The sequence below is a fragment of the Zootoca vivipara genome, chromosome 7, assembly GCF_963506605.1.
Source record: "Zootoca vivipara chromosome 7, rZooViv1.1, whole genome shotgun sequence".
In the NCBI taxonomy this organism is placed as follows: Eukaryota; Metazoa; Chordata; class Lepidosauria; order Squamata; family Lacertidae; genus Zootoca; species Zootoca vivipara.
Genome location: NC_083282.1, coordinates 61,801,262 through 61,819,437, shown reverse-complemented (window position 1 = coordinate 61,819,437; position 18,176 = coordinate 61,801,262). Strand labels below are relative to the sequence as shown.

Sequence of the window (18,176 nt, the reverse complement as noted above, 5' to 3'; positions counted from 1 at the left end):
TGCATGAAGATGCATGTGCTTGTGTTTAACATTGTGTTTACCATGGCTGCACCAGTATATTAATACAAGCAAAATGTGAACAGCAGGTGCCTAACCATTTAGTTCACATGCCTAGAAGGGGAAGGGGGGTAATTCTGTCTGGCAAGCAGAAATGCTTGTGTGGATGCAACAATCAGAGGAGCTCAGTGTTGAATTCCTCCCATTAGGTTTATTTTGAGTAAAACCTAGTTGAATGTCACCCAATAATAATAAAATAAAAATGGAGTCTTTCTTTGTAAAGAAACCTTTTGACGAAAATTGGACAAGCTGTATCTGACCCACACAGAGACTCTATCAGCATACTTGACTGGCCTTCTAGAATTAAAGAACCCTGAGGCAGAGAGTTTGGCCACCTGATGATGCATAGAAACTATGAGAGTGATCTCAAGCTTCCTTTCCCACAGGCCAGGAGGCACTACCACGCTTCAGTCCTCAGCATTTTTAGGTCTGTCCAAAGTTCACCCTTATGATTACCAAGCAATTGAAACTGCTTTTCTAGAGCTAGCCAAAGTGTATATGCAAAATGTTGAGATGAAATGGGGATGAGTGTTACTTGCCCCTCCTCAAAGATGCAGCAGCCTCAACAGTTTTCAAAGATGTCTAATGGTTGTGCCAGCACCTAATGGCAATTAACTTTTCTTTCAAGTACAGTACAGTCTCTCAGGTCTGGAGGAAAGGTGTAGTAAAGTCTAGGGATTAATATCTTTAAAAAATTCTGCACAGGATGCAGTACTGAGGAGTAAAACATTTAAAATTCAAATAAATGTTTAAAAGAACCTTGGTCAACCCACCAGTTTTTATGTCTATACGTAATATGATTTTAAAAGTGGATGAGTGGAATGGTTATAATCCCTGGATTAGAATAATTGTGTTATTGTCCAATGTACAAGGTTCTGTTTCTACTTCTCAGCATCATTAAGTGCCTTAACATTTATGAAGCTTACCTTGAGTGATCATGCCTGGTAGAAGGATGACTTTTCCCTTTGATGTGGCAGAAGAACCGTTTCCCATCTGTTTAGTCTCACTGGATTTGTTCCCCATTTCTTTCTAATATGGAGCAAATGATAAGATATAAAGCATTTATCCCTTGGGAAAGGCAAAATCGGTCTGCCTTAGCCAATTTCAAGGTACAGTACAATGACAGGTGAATCACAAATTAAGAGAGCTAATGGCAAACAGCACTTTGACAAGAATTGTAATGAATCTCAAAAATATGTTTTACCCTTGGTTTGTTGGTACACAATACTTTAGCTGTTTAATTGTATAGGTTTCATAGGCAGAAAACCCTTTTGGTTAGGAGAAAGCACGATCACTATATGGCAATTGTACAGACAATTGTTTGATCAGTGTGTGCACACATGGAAATCACGTACTGGCAAACAACATTCCACCCTGATTGCCAGTGTGTGTGCTTACTACTCGGGGAAAAGTTTAGTATTTCAAGTGGTCTTTACATAGTGACAGTATCTTGCTACTCTTAAGTCTTGATAGCAGGTCACGTTTACAAATACAGTACCGGATTTTCCAGGCTTTATACACTGTACTGGGAAGTGCCTATGATGGCTCATTTAACTGGATGTTTTCTCTTGTGACATATGGAGCTTGCAAATGTTTTATAAAAATGCACATAAGTTTTTTGTTTTAAAAATAATTTTTATTAATTTTTCCATTTAAACGTATATAATCACATCATTATTGTCCACTTTACCTCTTTGGTTCTTTAGATAGAGCCTATCGACTTCCTTCCCTCCCACCTCTTGGCTTTCAGAGTTAACCTTTATGTCACAGCATTTTATTTATTTTCCAATTCTAATAAGACTATCACAAAATACCTCAAAATTTAAAAAAGGCGAACCTCTTTGCTTTGCTTCAGTTGCCAATGGGTGGTTCATTGAAGTCACGGCTTACCCGTATCACAGGTATGACGAAGTGTGCATGCACACGAAAGTTCATACCAAAATAAAAACTTAGTTGGTCTTTAAGGTGCTACTGAAGGAATTTTTTTATTTTGCTTCGACTCAGACCAACACGGCTACCTACCTGTAACTAGAACGTATCACAGGCACAGTTTCCAATTTTGCTTACTCCCCGCAAAATATGAAGTGGGCAGGGCGTGTGTGTGCGTGCGTGTGGGATTAGCCTCTGAGCAAATACAAAGTACCCCGGGAGGGGGACAGAGGTTAAATTTAGGTGGGCTGAAGACCCATAACCATTGTTTTTTAAAAATGCCAGTTAATAATAAGGGGCCCTTGTGTCGATCCTTTACTGAGAGAGACTGAGGAGCCCACTGTCGGGTCTCGCTGCCCCGCTCCTTTCTGGCAACGCCGCCGCCAGCTTCTACGTGCAGAAACGCCACTTTCCACTTGCTCCTCGTGGATATTTCCCCGCCTCTCCTCGCAAGCAGCGCCCTCGCTACAAAAAGGCTCCCCCCTCAGGCAAGTTCTCACACACAAAGGCGCCTCTCTCTCTCCTATAAGGACAGCCTCTGCTTCTTTGCGGTCGGTGGGGGAGGCCAGCTGGTCAAGCCGCTCTCTCTCCCTCTGACCCGCCGGCGCGAAAGCCCGCCCTTTGCCTCTCGGCTCCTCCTCCTCGCCGCAGGCAGGCTCCCCGCCCGGCCCGTTATAGTGCGTGAGGGGGCGGGAGCGCCTGCGAGTAGCGCTCGGGAGCCTGAGTGGAAGGAGAGACGCGGCGTGGGGAAAGGGCAGGAGCGCGTCGTGTGAGTCCCGCTGCATGCAACGGGTAGGGAGGGCTTCGGCTGCCAGGCTGGGGAGGCGGGAGGCAAAGTCCTCTCTCGGGGCTCCTGGTGCAGGAGCCAGCGGCGCTCCACGTGGCGCGCCAGAAAGGGGTGGCCGCCGGCCGTGTTGGGGGCAGCTTTTCAGTCTGCCCGCCAGCCCCGGAGTAGCACCAGCAGCGCGGGGAAATGGAGAGGGGGGAGGGGGCGGACGGGCGACCCGAGCCTGGGGAGCCGGGCACGAGGTGGAAGGGGCGCGTGGAGACGGTGGGGTGGTTCTGGCACAGAGCTGTGGGGAGAGTTTTAAGCCCCGGGGGATGCACTAAACCGAGGAGGTCAGAGGCCCAAGGTGGCCGGCCATCCTGCCACGTTGCCCATGGGGAAGGGGGTTCCGTTGTTGATAGTTTATTGCTTTATCTTTAGGTGAGGACTGCTTGGGTTAGGGGCCATTGCATTCGGCTGTTTCCTGATTCCTGGGGATTTGCTGGGCTTGGGGGCGGAGGAGAGAGGACTGGTTGGCTAGCTTCTTTGTTTGAATTCAGCATGTGGTGGTTTGGGGGTGCATGGCGAAAAAGTTAATGTTTCTGCTACCGGTATGTATCTTACAAGGGTTAGAGTTGGGTATGCACATGGCTGGCTTGCTTGCTTTGTATGCCTGCATTTGTCTTGAGAGAGATCAGAGGATAACTGACTTCCCTGTTGCACAGGCGTGCATCTCTCAGCGCTGAGATGCAGGTTTTGAATATAGATAAGTTTATCTAGCCCACACTGGGCAGCCTTAGCAATTCCCCTCAAAATGATTTGCAGCAGAAGAGGGAGAGGGCTTACCATATTCCTTTAAATGTCCTATTATACTTGACAATCCTCGATTTCTCACTGCTTGGTTGTAGTTTAATGTGTGCACTGCCTCGACTTAAAATACTTTTTGTTGGACTTAATGTGAAGTGGTAAATTAAAAGTTCTATCTTTGATGGCTTTCACACACTGATGTCTTCATTAGATGTTGCAACCTCCAAGTGATGGCAACCAAGTGTGAATCCACTCTTAAGTCTAGAACCAGTGGATTACAGTACTTACAGTGGAATACAAGGATGTGAGCTTGCCTTGTGAGATGATGCTAACAGGTATGTGGGACTGCTTGCAGTTCTGGTTGTGGCAAATGAACAAACATTGTTCCTTGAGTGCATCACCTCTTGTATCTTTTGAAAAGGGAACAAACCTTTAGGAATAAAGCCTTGCCTGTTTCTTGTGTGAGCTCATCAGCATTTCAAAATAGGCACTCTTTGAACTGGGGGAGGACAACTTTCTCACAATGTGATTTGCCTAGTTTACTGTACCTTCTTTTGGTGACATTTTGAACCTTAAAGACTGCTGACACATCAGGTTAGCTTTTATACTGTCTGTTGTTTTTTTCTTCATGCACAAGCATGGCTCAGCAGTTAAACCTTCCCAATAAGGAACCAGTAATTCTGTGTTGCTCTCTGTTTACAATTTTTAATAAAGCAAGTTACCCACCTATTTAATGCTTTAGTTATTTCTTGCATTTGTTTACCACCTTCCTTGGTAACAATTTCTTGCATGACCTGAGTTTTGTTGTATGAACCTATTGTCATGGAATCTCAGTTCTATATCGGGGAAACTATGTTACGGAGTTGTCCAGGTCTCTATATCTTTTGAAAAGTACTACAGATGGTTACGTAGCTTGAGGCACAGTTATCAATAGGACTGAATCATTGTTGTGTGAGAAAGATGATCAGGTTATGACTATGATAGATTCTCTTGCATTTTTCATTTTCAAGCTGTTAATGTCTTCAATTTTAATTAAAATATGTATTGGTTGTTATGCAACACACTGTATTTCCAGATACAGAAAGGTGTTTCCAAACTTTTTTGCCTCTACAACTTCAGTACTTACTAAACCCTTTAAAAACTTTATACTAGCAAATGTGATTGGGTGACTTGAAATACATTTATTATATTCTGTCACCTCTCCTTGTAACTGCTTTCCTACAAATTTGATGATGAGAATCTTATTACACAGCAGCCAATCATGGGAACATGACTGCAGTTAGAAAGCTGGAGGGACATGGATGCACAGGCATCTATGATAATACCACAGAAAACAAATGGCCTGTACTGGAGTACTGGAGACCCATTTCATTTTTATGTTTAAGGCAACGGGATGATTGCTCATTGTTTTGCTGTGTGACCTGTTCAGTGTCTCTTTGCCTCAGCATGTGTGTCTGTCTGAGTTCTGCATGTATTTGATTAAGCCATGTTGATGGTGGTTAAGCACCTATTTCTGCACATTTCAGAAATGTTGCAGTAGCTTTAGGAAGACCTGCCCAATAGAATATAGTAGTGCTGTTCACCGTCTGGTTTTGCAGCTGGCTGTTGTTAAAGAAGGAACAAAATAACTCCTTTGCACTTTGCCATATCAGGTACAGCCTTTGGGGGAGGAATGCATGCCAGCCAGTGAAGGGAGAAGGAACAACCTTGATTTAGGCAGGCATTCTTTAGAACTTCTGGCCCATTTTTCCAGTCCTGTTGTAACAGCTTGGCTGTGGATATGCCTGTGCCAAGAGGCATTTCGTTTCTCATAGTTGCAGATAACTCTCTAATATACATTCTGGTTGCATCATGTTGCAATCATAAGCTGGCCAAGTTTCAATCAAGGCAGCATTGAGTATGTAGTATGTTTTGTGTGTCCTTGAATCTACCACCTTGGCTCTAGGCATGCACACCTGGTCAGCATCACCTATATTTTTCCACCAACCTTGTTATTTCAGTTTACCAAACACTCCCTATTTTTGTTTCATTTCCCTTGTAGCCCATAGTACCATAAAACTTTTTGCATCCTGACAGTCTGAGTTCCTTGCCCTCCTTGGTGTTGCTGCTGGTTGCGTTCTGAACAAATAAGGGTGTGTTGGCACCTGTGTACTTTGCAACGTATCTTTTCGTTCTAGTTTTTGCCCCACATTGCCTTGGTACTAATCTTTTCGCATATCTTTTATACAGTATATGTATTTACTCCTTTTAAGGCTGGTGGCTTCAGCTTTTTTCCTTTGGAAAACATTTCCTAAAGTAATGCTGCATTTCCATAATTGTAAAGGTAAAGGGTAAAGGGACCCCTGACCATTAGGTCCAGTCGTGACCGACTCTGGGGTTGTGCGCTCATCTCGCATTATTGGCCAAGGGAGCCGGCGTATAGCTTCCAGGTCATGTGGCCAGCATGACAAAGCCGCTTCTGGCAAACCAGAGCAGCACATGGAAACGCCGTTTACCTTCCCGCTGCAGCTGCAGATAAATAGGTTCCTATTTATCTACTTGCATTTTGACGTGCTTTCGAACTGCTAGGTTGGCAGGAGCAGGGGCCAAGCAACGGGAGCTCACCCCGTCACAGGGATTCGAACCGCCGACCTTCTGATCGGCAAGCCCTAGGCTCAGTACTTTAACCACAGCGCCACCTGGGTCCCACAGAGGTTTCACCGTCTGGGCGCTTGGCCCAGCCCGAGGCTCCGCCATGGGGGGAGCTGCGGGACAGGGGGGGGCTTAGGCGGAGCCCCCGCCTCCCCGGCCTCGTCCCCTGGCGACGAGGCCGCTCGAGTCTTTGCACATGGTAATAGCATAATAATGGAAGACGGAGGAAACTTTGAGATGAAATGGATGTGTCTGAGCCTGTGCAAGGCTAGAAGAAGTACAGTCATACCTCGGTTTAAGTACACCTCTGTTTGAGTATTTTCAGTTTAAGTACTCCGTGGACCCATCTGGAACGGATTAATCCACTTTTCATTATTTTCCATTGGAAAGTTCGCTTCAGGTTAAGTACGGACTTCCGGAACCAATTACACTTATACCTCGGGTTAAGTACGCTTCAGGTTGAATTCTCCGTGGACCTGTCTGGAACAAATTAATCCACTTTCCATTACTTTCAATGGGAAAGTTCGATTCAGGTTAAGTACGCTTCAGTTTAAGTACTCCACGGACCATCTGGAACGGATTAATCCACTTTCCATTACTTTCATTGGGAAAGTTTGCTTCAGGTTAAGTACAGACTTCCGGAACCAATTGTGTTTGTAAACCGAGGTACCACTGTATCTCTTTCCTACTCTATAGATTCAAATTCATATTACTGGTGATATTACTTTAAACCAGCCTTCATCGCCTAGCCCTAGTGATTATAATGAGGGAAAGTGCAGTGGCTGGGAAAGATACCATGAAATAGTTAGATCTGGCTGATCATGGGATTATATCAACTCTCTTTTAACAGAAGGTAAACTGAACAATGAGAGTAAAGCTAGATAATGTCTCAGAGGCGTTAATCTTTACTCCTTTTGTTGTTGTTGTTGTTTAGTCGTTTAGTCGTGTCCGACTCTTCGTGACCCCATGGACCATACCACGCCAGGCACTCCTGTCTTGCACTGCCTCCCGCAGTTTGGTCAAACTCATGTTCGTAGCTTCGAGAACACTGTCCAGCCATCTTGTCCTCTGACGTCCCCTTCTCCTAGTGCCCTCAATCTTTCCCAACATCAGGGTCTTTTCCAAGGATTCTTCTCTTCTCATGAGGTGGCCAAAGTATTGGAGCCTCAGCTTCACGATCTGTCCTTCCAGGGAGCACTCAGGGCTGATTTCCTTAAGAATGGATAGGTTTGATCTTCTTGCAGTTCATGGGACTCTCAAGAGTCTCCTCCAGCACCATAATTCAAAAGCATCAATTCTTTGGTGATCAGCCTTCTTTATGATCCAGCTCTCACTTCCATACATCACTACTGGGAAAACCATAGCTTTAACTATACGGACCTTTGTCGGCAAGGTGATGTCTCTGCTTTTTAAGATGCTGTCTAGGTTTGTCATTGCTTTTCTCCCAAGAAGCAGGCGTCTTTTAATTTCGTGACTGCTGTTACCATCTGCAGTGATCAAGGAGCCCAAGAAGGTGAAATCTCTCACTGCCTCCATTTCTTCCCCTTCTATTTGCCAGGAGGTGATGGGACCAGTGGCCATGATCTTGGCTTTTTTGATGTTGAGCTTCAGACCATATTTTGCACTCTCCTCTTTCACCCTCATTAAAAGGTTCTTTAATTCCTCCTCGCTGTCTGCCATCAAGGTTGTGTCATCTGCATATCTGAGGTTGTTGATATTTCTTCCGGCAATCTTAATTCCGGCTTGGGATTCATCTAGTCCAGCCTTTCGCATGATGAATTCTGCATATAAGTTAAATAAGCAGGGAGACAATATACAACCTTGTCGTACTCCTTTCCCAATTTTGAACCAATCAGTTGTTCCATATCCAGTTCTAACTGTAGCTTCTTGTCCCACATAGAGATTTCTCAGGAGACAGATGAGGTGATCAGGCACTCCCATTTCTTTAAGAACTTGCCATAGTTTGCTGTGGTCGACACAGTCAAAGGCTTTTGCGTAGTCAATGAAGCAGAAGTAGATGTTTTTCTGGAACTCTCTAGCTTTCTCCATAATCCAGCGCATGTTTGCTATTTGGTCTCTGGTTCCTCTGCCCTTTCGAAATCCAGCTTGCACTTCTGGGAGTTCTCAGTCCACATACTGCCTAAGCCTGCCTTGTAGAATTTTAAGCATAACCTTGCTAGCGTGTGAAATGAGCGCAATTGTGCGGTAGTTGGAGCATTCTTTGGCACTGCCCTTCTTTGGAATTGGGATGTAGACTGATCTTCTCCAATCCTCTGGCCATTGCTGAGTTTTCCAAACCTGCTGGCATATTGGGTATAGCACCTTAACAGCATCATCTTTTAAAATTTTAAATAGTTCAGCTGGAATATCATCACTTCCACTGGCCTTGTTATTAGCAGTGCTTTCTAAGGCCCATTTGACTTCACTCTCCAAGATGTCTGGCTCAAGGTCAGCAACCACACTACCTGGGGTGTAAGAAACCTCCATGTCTTTCTGGTATAATTCCTCTGTGTATTCTTGCCACCTCTTCTTGATGTCTTCTGCTTCTGTTAGGTCCTTACCACTTTTGTCCTTGATTATGGTAATCTTTGTACGAAATGTTCCTTTCATATCTCCAATTTTCTTGAACAGATCTCTGGTTTTCCCCATTCTATTGTTTTCCTCTATTGCTTTGCATTGCTCATTTAAGAAGACCCTCTTATCTCTCCTTGCTGTTTTTTGGAAATCTGCATTCAGTTTCCTGTATCTTTCCCTATCTCCCTTGCATTTTGCTTGCCTCCTCTCCTCCGCTATTTGTAAGGCCTCGTTGGACAGCCATTTTGCTTTCTTGCATTTCCTTTTCCTTGGGATGGTTTTCGTTGCTGCCTCCTGTATAATGTTACGAGCCTCCATCCATAGTTCTTCAGGCACTCTGTCCACCAAATCTAAATCCTTAAACCTGTTCCACACTTCCACTGTGTATTCATAAGGGATTTGATTCAGATTGTATCTTACTGGCCCAGTGGTTTTTCCTACTTTCTTTAGTTTAAGCTGGAATTTTGCTATAAGAAGCTGATGATCTGAGTTACAGTCAGCTCCAGGTCTTGTTTTTGCTGATTGTATAGAGCTTCTCCATCTATACAATCAGCATTGTACTCCTATACTCCTTTTAAACTTCTGCAAATAACTGATGAGATTTTATTGACAAAATAATGCATGTTTGATGCAAGGGGAAATGTTTAAGCCCCTCCCCTATGCTATGGTCCAAATGCAGACCTCCCAACAAACCTTTGGAAAGAGATACAGTCCACTCGTTTTTGGCTTTGCGCTCAGTTATGGATCATGGAGAGATAGACCACATTATTTCTTTGTATTATTACATTCAAACATAATACAAGCCTCTCCAAATCCTGTCACGTTCGACATTTTGAAATTCCTTTACTTCAGTAGGAACAATTCTTTGGATAATTTGGCATTGTTTTAAAAGCAGTTAAGCGTTTTTCACAATGATTAACACGAACAGCCAATTCTATAGATAAGCTCACTTCTTCCCACTCACACAATTTTACAGTAGATCAACTTGAAATGTAATTCAAATGAAACTCTGATTTGCTGTACAGTGAGAACTGTTCACGCAAAGCTTCCTGCCCCTTAGGGAGCATTAACCATGAATCTTGTGCTTCTCATGCAATCTAGAGCTGCTAGTGGATTAAAATCTTTAACTGAGCTGTTTTAATCTTAACTACTTAACTGAAGCCTAACCCACAGTAGTGAGGGTTTATATAACACTTTGGCAGCCCGATCCTATAGTTCTCCTGCAGAAACCACAGTACAGTATACAGTAGTGGCATCATACATTAAGTAAAAGGAGTAGGGTCATAACAGAGAAAGAGTGCCCCCATTGCAATACCTTCCTGTCCCCTTAACTATCATATGATCAAAGTATGGTGTTGCAGAAGGAATTTGAAGCAGGGCTGTTTTGACTAGGACCAGGAAGACAGTTCAAACAAGATAACTCATACACCAGAATATATTGTAAGAAACCCTGTCCCTGTGGAAAATTATTCACACTGCTTCTAATTTTGGAGCACACACTGTAAAACAAGGAAAGGATTTCAAGGCTTTGGGTGGCCAGGCACCTCCTTTGGTTTATTTATTTATTTCCCCGTGGTTGGATTTGTTGCTTGACCCATGTTTTGGCATTCAGGATAGCAGGTTGTCCTAATGCCTATTCTTTTAATTTTTTAAGATTTTTACTGTTGGATGTATACTGTTTTTATACTGATTTGCATCATTTTCTATGCAAAAGATTTAAGGGTATATATTGGTATGCCTTAATTTATTGACTTTATTCAACATTTCAAAAAAGTTTTCATCTGTTGTAGGGGAATGGATCTACAAAACTGTTTTTAATTTTCCTGGAGCTGGAGGCCTAAGCATTTCAAGTCTTTTATTTGAATGAACAGGGTTTGTTTAGATGAGTAATTTGGAAAGGGTAGTGAGTCCTAGCACAAATAAATTCCTGAACTGTCAGCATGTTTTGCATGATGCAACTGGGTTATATAAGGTATTGGTAACTGTTACCTACGTTTTCCCATTTTAAACTATCGGAATAGACTGAACTGAATTGTAAAGATCACAGAGTAAACTGAACTGGTGTAAAACATGGTTCTAGAAGTCAGTCCTAATAAGGCAGAGAAACTTCTAATTTCTGTGTGGAATAAAGGCCTGGTTACAGAGATGCTGTTCTGTGAATAGGAGATCTATCTAGCTCAGGGGTCCCCAGACTACGGTCCGCGGGCCAGATGTGGCCCAATTGGCCTCCCAATCCGGCCCCGCGACGCCCGCTCTTGCGACGCGCTGCGCGGCGGCGCCATTCCAGATCTGGAAAAAATCGCCGAAAATCGTTTCTGCGCATGCGTATGGGCCTCTCCCGACCCAGAAGAGGTCATTTCCGGTGCACTTCCGGGTCGGGGGAGGTGCACTTCCGGGTCGGGGAGGCCCACACGCATGCGCACAAACAATTTTCGGCGATTTTTTTCACCGCGCCAGTAAATGGGTGTGTGCATGCGCACTGGCGCGCACTCCCCCACTCTCCGGCCCACTGCGCGCACACTCCCCCGCCCTCCGACCCGCCGCGCAATTGGCACGGCGGGCACCGGCCCAAAGGCGGGTAAGTCTGGGGACCCCTGATCTAGCTGGTGCCTGAATAGGTTAGTTTTTTGTTAATCTGTGCTAACTACATTTACTTCTAATATTTGTTGTTGTTGTTGTTGTTTAGTCGTTTAGTCGTGTCCGACTCTTCGTGACCCCATGGACCATAGCACGCCAGGCACTCCTGTCTTGCACTGCCTCCCGTAGTTTGGTCAAACTCATGTTCGTAGCTTCGAGAACACTGTCCAACCATCTTGTCCTCTGTCGTCCCCTTCTCCTAGTGCCCTCAATCTTTCCCAACATCAGGGTCTTTTCCAAGGATTCTTCTCTTCTCATGAGGTGGCCAAAGTATTGGAGCCTCAGCTTCACGATCTGTCCTTCCAGGGAGCACTCAGGGCTGATTTCCTTAAGAATTGATAGGTTTGATCTTCTAGCAGTCCATGGGACTCTCAAGAGTCTCCTCCAGCACCATAATTCAAAAGCATCAATTCTTCGGCGATCAGCCTTCTTTATGGTCCAGCTCTCACTTCCATACATCACTACTGGGAAAACCATAGCTTTAAGTATACGGACCTTTGTCGGCAAGGTGATGTCTCTGCTTTTTAAGATGCTGTCTAGGTTTGTCATTGCTTTTCTCCCAAGAAGCAGGCGTCTTTTAATTTCGTGACTGCTGTCACCATCTGCAGTGATCAAGGAGCCCAAGAAAGTAAAATCTCTCACTGCCTCCATTTCTTCCCCTTCTATTTGCCAGGAGGTGATGGGACCAGTGGCCATGATCTTGGTTTTTTTGATGTTGAGCTTCAGACCATATTTTGCGCTCTCCTCTTTCACCCTCATTAAAAGGTTCTTTAATTCCTCCTCACTTTCTGCCATCAAGGTTGTGTCATCTGCATATCTGAGGTTGTTGATATTTCTTCCGGCAATCTTAATTCCTGCTTGGGATTCATCTAGTCCAGCCTTTCGCATGATGAATTCTGCATATAAGTTAAATAAGCAGGGAGACAGTATACAACCTTGTCGTACTCCTTTCCCAATTTTGAACCAATCAGTTGTTCCATATCCAGTTCTAACTGTAGCTTCTTGTCCCACATAGAGATTTCTAATATTTAAGACTTCTAATATTTAAGATGTGCCAAAATTAATTAAAACCAACCTGTTCAACCAAGTGCTGCCAATGGGAACAATTGTACTGAGTGGCTCTACAAGATAAAAACATTCTGTCAGGGCGTTGAGCCACACTGCAGTATATCCACATAAAGATGAATCCATTGGTTTATAATCTCTAATAAATCTAGAAATGAGAACCATGGAAGGTCAAATAAAAATCTATAGTAATTTAAACAAGAGATACATTGAACACCTCATTAAATAGAACTGCAATATGAAGGTTCTATACATTATAGCACAGAGTTCATTCTCTCTCCTGCACCCAATGAATAGACGGTCCCATGTACAACCTATGGCAGGCTTTGTCATCTTGGTGCCTTCTAGATAGTCTGTACTACAAATCTTTTCAGCCCCAGCCAACAAAACATTACTTACATGGGACAGGATTCCATCTTAACGTATCACAATCCTCTTCAGGCATTACATGGGAATGAAATACAAGGGCATCAGCCATCTTTCCTCAATTGTTACCAGCTGTGTGGTTGCCACTTATTGTTCTATGCGCCTCTTGAGATTTGTGGGATAACATGAACATACAGTAAATGAATCCTGTGTTGAGAGTATCTTTATTAATACATTTGAATTCTGAGTGTATTTTGGAATTGTACCATAACCTTGGAAGCAGGGTGAATGCTTCCATCTTGATGATGATTTCTAGTCCTGAACTCTTGTCTTGAGATGCTTCACAACTGACGGGAAAAAATATAATTTTGCTTATGGGTATCTTGATTCTAAGTCAGTTTTTCTTTAGTGGAAATCTGAAGCTTTTATTTCATTCCCTGTAACTTTGAACATGCTGAGTTATAAAAACAAATTGCACTATTCATACTAATTAAACTCTTGCTTCTGCTATAAACCAGCAGAATAAGGGAGTTCAATTCAGGCTATCTCTGTTTTTGGCTAGCTATGCTGTGCTGTGCCACAGCATATAGCTTGCAAAACTGCATCAGTTCCTACCGGTAGTCACAATCATGAGGCGTAATTTAGACTTATGCTTGTATTGAATAAGTCTCTCTCTGGGTCGTTTTGGATACCGTCAACCTGATGTGCACTAGATGTAATCATTGTGAGAATTAACTAATGGTCAGGGGTCCCTTTACCTTTACCTTTAGGACTCTAACTAAACAATAATATAATACTGGGGGGAAATCTAAAATTATCTTTATAACATTCATTGCCTTATTCACTTGATCTGGAAGCCAGTTCCTAGTGTTTGAGATGAAAATAGATTTGTTTGCACACGTTCTGTTGTACTTTGATCTTGAGATGACTTCTCAGAGCAGGTAAAGTTAACATGGCAAGACTGTTGAAACAAAATAAAAAAAAATCCTTCCAGTAGCACTTTAGAGATCAACTAAGTTTGTCATTGGTATGAACTTTCGTGTGCATGCACACTTCTTCAGATACACTGAAACAGAAGTCACCAGACCCTTATATATAGTGAGAGGGTGGGGAGGGGTATTACTCAGAAGGGTGGTGGGAATGGGTGATTGGTTGATAGGTGTGGTAAACTTGTTGACGACTGTTAACGACTACAGTTGGTCTTACAAGAAAAAGCAAGGGGTGAGATGGCTAAAAATAGCTTTATCATGTATAATGAGATAAGAACCCAATGTTTGTTGGTCAGTTGGTTTACAGTATAAGGTGGTGTCTATACGCCCATCCTGTATTTTTATAGTCGTGTCCAAAAATGTATTTCTTGCATAAATTGGTTCATTGTTAGGTTGATGGCGGGGTGAAAGTCATTGAATGTCTGGTGGAAGGTGTCCAGCGTCTGTTGACCATGTGTCCAGATAATAAAAATATTGTCAATGTATTGCAGGTACAAGAGAGGTTTGAGTGGGTAGAAGTTTAGGAAACGTTCTAAATCTGCCATGAAGATGTTGGCATACTGTGGGGCCATGCCCATTGCTGTGCCGCTGATCTGGACACATTGCTTTAAACTGCTACCTGAGAGATTTCCCATTAATACAATGGAGATTTATTTTTCTGATTTGGAATATTTTTTCAGAACCTAAAATTCTTAAACCTTGATTTCAGCTTGAATGAGGTAGACAGTCATGTTACTTTGTGCTTGATTTCCAGTAATTTTGCTGGATTGGTAATACAGCAGAATATAAGAAGAGCCTGCTGGATCAGACCCACCTAGTTCAGCATCCTGTTCTCACAGTGGTCACCCAGATGCCTGTGGGAAACCCCCGAGCAGGGCCTGAGCACAGGAGAGCACAATCCTGCTTTGCAGCTTCCAACAAGTGGTATTCAGAAGCATATTGCCTCAAGTAAGATAGAGCACAGTCACCATGGTTAGTAGCCAATGATAGCCTCTATCACTTCCTTTTAAACCTTCACATGAACCTCAGCCTCTCTCCCCTGCAGCTCCTACCTGTGTGCACCTTTCCTCTGATTATTCCATTTTTCCAGTTCGCCTTCTCTTGCCCTCATTCTTTTGGTTAGCTTCTGTGACAGTTTTCCTCTTCTAGCCTCATTATTATCTAGGCCAGTGGTTCCCACTTAGCTAATTACTGAGGTTCCTCTATTTTTCAAAAGCCAAGCCACAGACCCCCTACTCTCTAGTAAGTTACCTCTGCAGAGCAATTTTTGAACAAAAAGCAATGGATAATAAGCAAAGGATAATGAGCAACAAATTCAGGTATGCTGTACAAAAAAGTAACAGACTAGGGCTGAGCGATACCTGGTTTTCAACATTGTGATATATCAGCAGCTAACCATTGCAATATATCACAATGTCTGAAATTGGAGATCAGGCATGGGGATGAGGGAAGAAGCAGCTACGGAGATCCTGTGGGTGGGGTGAGTGCAGATCAGGCTTGGGGGGGGGAGCGGAGGAGGAGAGAAAGCAGAGTCACCCCCACTGCATGGATTGAGTGGGAGGGGATAGCCATGGGGTGCATCAAGCCACCATCAGCGGGGCAGCCAGTGGTGGCACATGGAAGAAGCATTTGGCATAATCATTTCCTACTGATACCTGCTTTATCTCTTCCCTCTGGCAAAGAGCTACCGGTACTTAACTCATGAAAAGCACAGTCATTTGTTCTGCAGTTCTTGTGGCAGCTTCCTCATTTTAGGGCAGGGGTCGGCAACCTAAGGCCCATGGAGGCCATTTTTAAGCAACCCACAAGCCGCCCGCTTGGTGAGTCCCTGCGTGCTGCGCTAAACCGGTGCAGCACAACACGGGGACTCTTCCACAGCTCCGGAAATCGCTTCAGCGTAGGCCCAGATGCTGGAAATCATGTCTTCGCATGTCCGCAGTGCCGGAAATCGCTTTTACGCAGGCGTGATTTCCAGCATCACACTGTGCTGGTCTGGCCCACGGAGTATCTCCACCAGGAGTGACCTGGCCCATGCCCTAAGCCTTGCCGACCCCTGTTTTATGCAGAATTGCTAATCCAGAAGCTCTATTGTTCTCTTTCCACCCTCACATGCTTCTCAAAGTATTTTCACCCACCGCATGAAGCTTCTTCTGTTCTCCTTTCCCATTCATTTTGTACCTTAACACCCACTCTCCCAAAGTGTCAGCTTCTTGTCTTCCTGGTCATTTTACATTCATTTCTTATAACTTCTTTCCCCTCTTTAATCATTCCCTGTCTGTTGTTCCTGTTTGCTGTTATATATTAACTTTTTATCTCTCGCTATAAGTTCAACACTTTCTCTGGCCCTTTCCTATCAGAGCATGCAAGGAGGTGCTGATCCAATACAGTGATACCTCTGGTTACGAACGCTTCTGGTTACGATCGCTTCAGGTTGCAAGCTCCGCTAACCCGGAAGTACCTGCTCCTGGTTGCAAACATTGCCCCAGGATGCAAACGGAAATTGTGTGTTGGAGGGGCGCGCGCAGCGGGAGCCCCCATTAGTGAAAGCGTGCCTCAGGATAAGAATGGTTTCAGCTTAAGAACGTACCTCTGGAATGAATTAAATATGTAACCAGAGGTACCACTGTAAAAGGACTAAGCAGGCATGCCTGGGAGAGCAGGGGAACAGGCAAATCAGGCACTGAGGAGGCTGTGGCACTGTAAGTAACATTCCTGAAAGTATCCCAAGGCCCGCTATCTGAAATGCTGCTGTAGAACAGATTTATCTCGGCACCTAGATGTGAGTTTAGTTGTGTGGAGTTTCCCCCCTCTGTGCATTTTAGTACTAAAATCACCTAGCATCAGTGTTTGAAACTCTCATTGTTCTAGGCACATTTTGTGATAGGCAATTTCTTTAGCGCAAACAGTTTCTGAGCAATGGACGCATTACTGTGCCTAAGATTTCAGATTAAAACTGCAGAGTGGAAGGCAAGGAGGACCTTTTTCTGACTCCCCACTTCCAGCTACAATCCAAAGGCTGGAAAAGAGACCCCTTTAAGAATATTAAGGGGGTGGGCAGGGGAAGGACTAGACTGTGTGAAAAAGGAACATAATATTTTAGCTGCCATTCATTAATTTTCAGCTTTGTATTCTAGTTATTAAAAAGTGTGCCTAAACATTCCGTTATTGTGCCCATATCCTAGGTTTAAGGCGCCATTCAGCTCCTAGCTTTCACATCTCAGTTTCTATAACGCTGCCTAGCATCAAACTGTTTGTGTTCTCAACTCAAGAGTTGTACACTTACCATAAAAGTATGAATTTAGAGGTGTCCCTGAGAAGGATGTTTAAGCATAACTTTTGAAGGAAACTACCTGGAAGACTACTAAATGAAACTTTTGGTCTGTGCCAGTTGTGTGTTTATCCATAAGCCCATTCCACCCCATTTCTGTATTCTTTGTTTTTAAGCCAGGGGAGAGCATTTTAAATACGCAGTTGTGAACATTTTATAGTGCATTACATGTACCAGAAGGTGGAACTCCTTGTCACCCTCATAAACATCCAATTTTATTATCCCAGTAAAAAAAACTACAACATTTCAGAAGAACTTTATAAAATACTTTGTAGATAATCTTTAAACATATACTAATTCATTAGAATCAATATATTCTGAATTCTTAGAGTACTGTTTAAATAAAGTATCTCAACACTGTCCAGCAACAAAAGTGGAGAATTTCTTTTTATGTAGAAGTTTTTGAGGTACCAGTTATAGTTTATATGTTCTGGCAGTGCAGATGATGCCCCAAACAACTAACAAATAAATAGCTCTTTATTTGCTTCTCAAGAAATCGTTTGATATTTTAACAGAATCTGACTTATAATGTGATCTAATTCTTTGATTTCAATTGGCTGAGGAGTAAATAGTTGTTCCAGATGCTGTTTGAAGGAAGTATATGCAATTCCTTAAAAAGTAGTGCCATTTTTACAACCAGCAACAACCAGCACTGCACAAATATGTGCAAATTAACCTCTCATAGAGGGATGGGGGACTTGTGGCGCTCCAGCTGTTATTGGCTAGTACTCTGGGATGATGGGCAGTATAGTCCAGCAACATATGGAAGTCACAGGTTCCCCATCTCTGTTCTAGAATAAGATTACCATATTTTTTTCCAATGAATCCGGGGACATTTTTCAACTTCAATGGATTTTGTATGGGGACTGATTTGTAAATCTGGGTACTTTCCCCAGTTAACGGGGACATCTGGTAACCTTATTCCAGAACTTAATGTCTCTATTGGATTTTGTTTCTTCATCTCAGTTTCTCTAGCTATAGCCTGAACCTTGCATAGCACCTAGGAAAGCCTAATCTATTGGTTCTC

The 18,176-nt window shown here is 43.4% G+C and overlaps 1 protein-coding gene across 3 annotated transcripts in view; it reads left to right on the top strand.

Moving 5' to 3' along the window:
• The first annotated feature begins 2,542 nt into the window (after window positions 1-2,542).
• SLC16A1 (solute carrier family 16 member 1) overlaps window positions 2,543-18,176 on the top strand; it is a 48,081-nt gene continuing 32,447 nt past the window's right edge. Inside the window, exon 1 of one of the 3 annotated variants that reach the window (XM_035122443.2) lies at window positions 2,543-2,778. The gene's annotated coding sequence lies outside the window, so the exon portion shown is untranslated. Of the gene's footprint in view, window positions 2,779-3,060; window positions 3,895-18,176 lie in introns of those variants that run through there. The other 2 variants (XM_035122441.2, XM_035122444.2) reach the window with 2 other exon arrangements.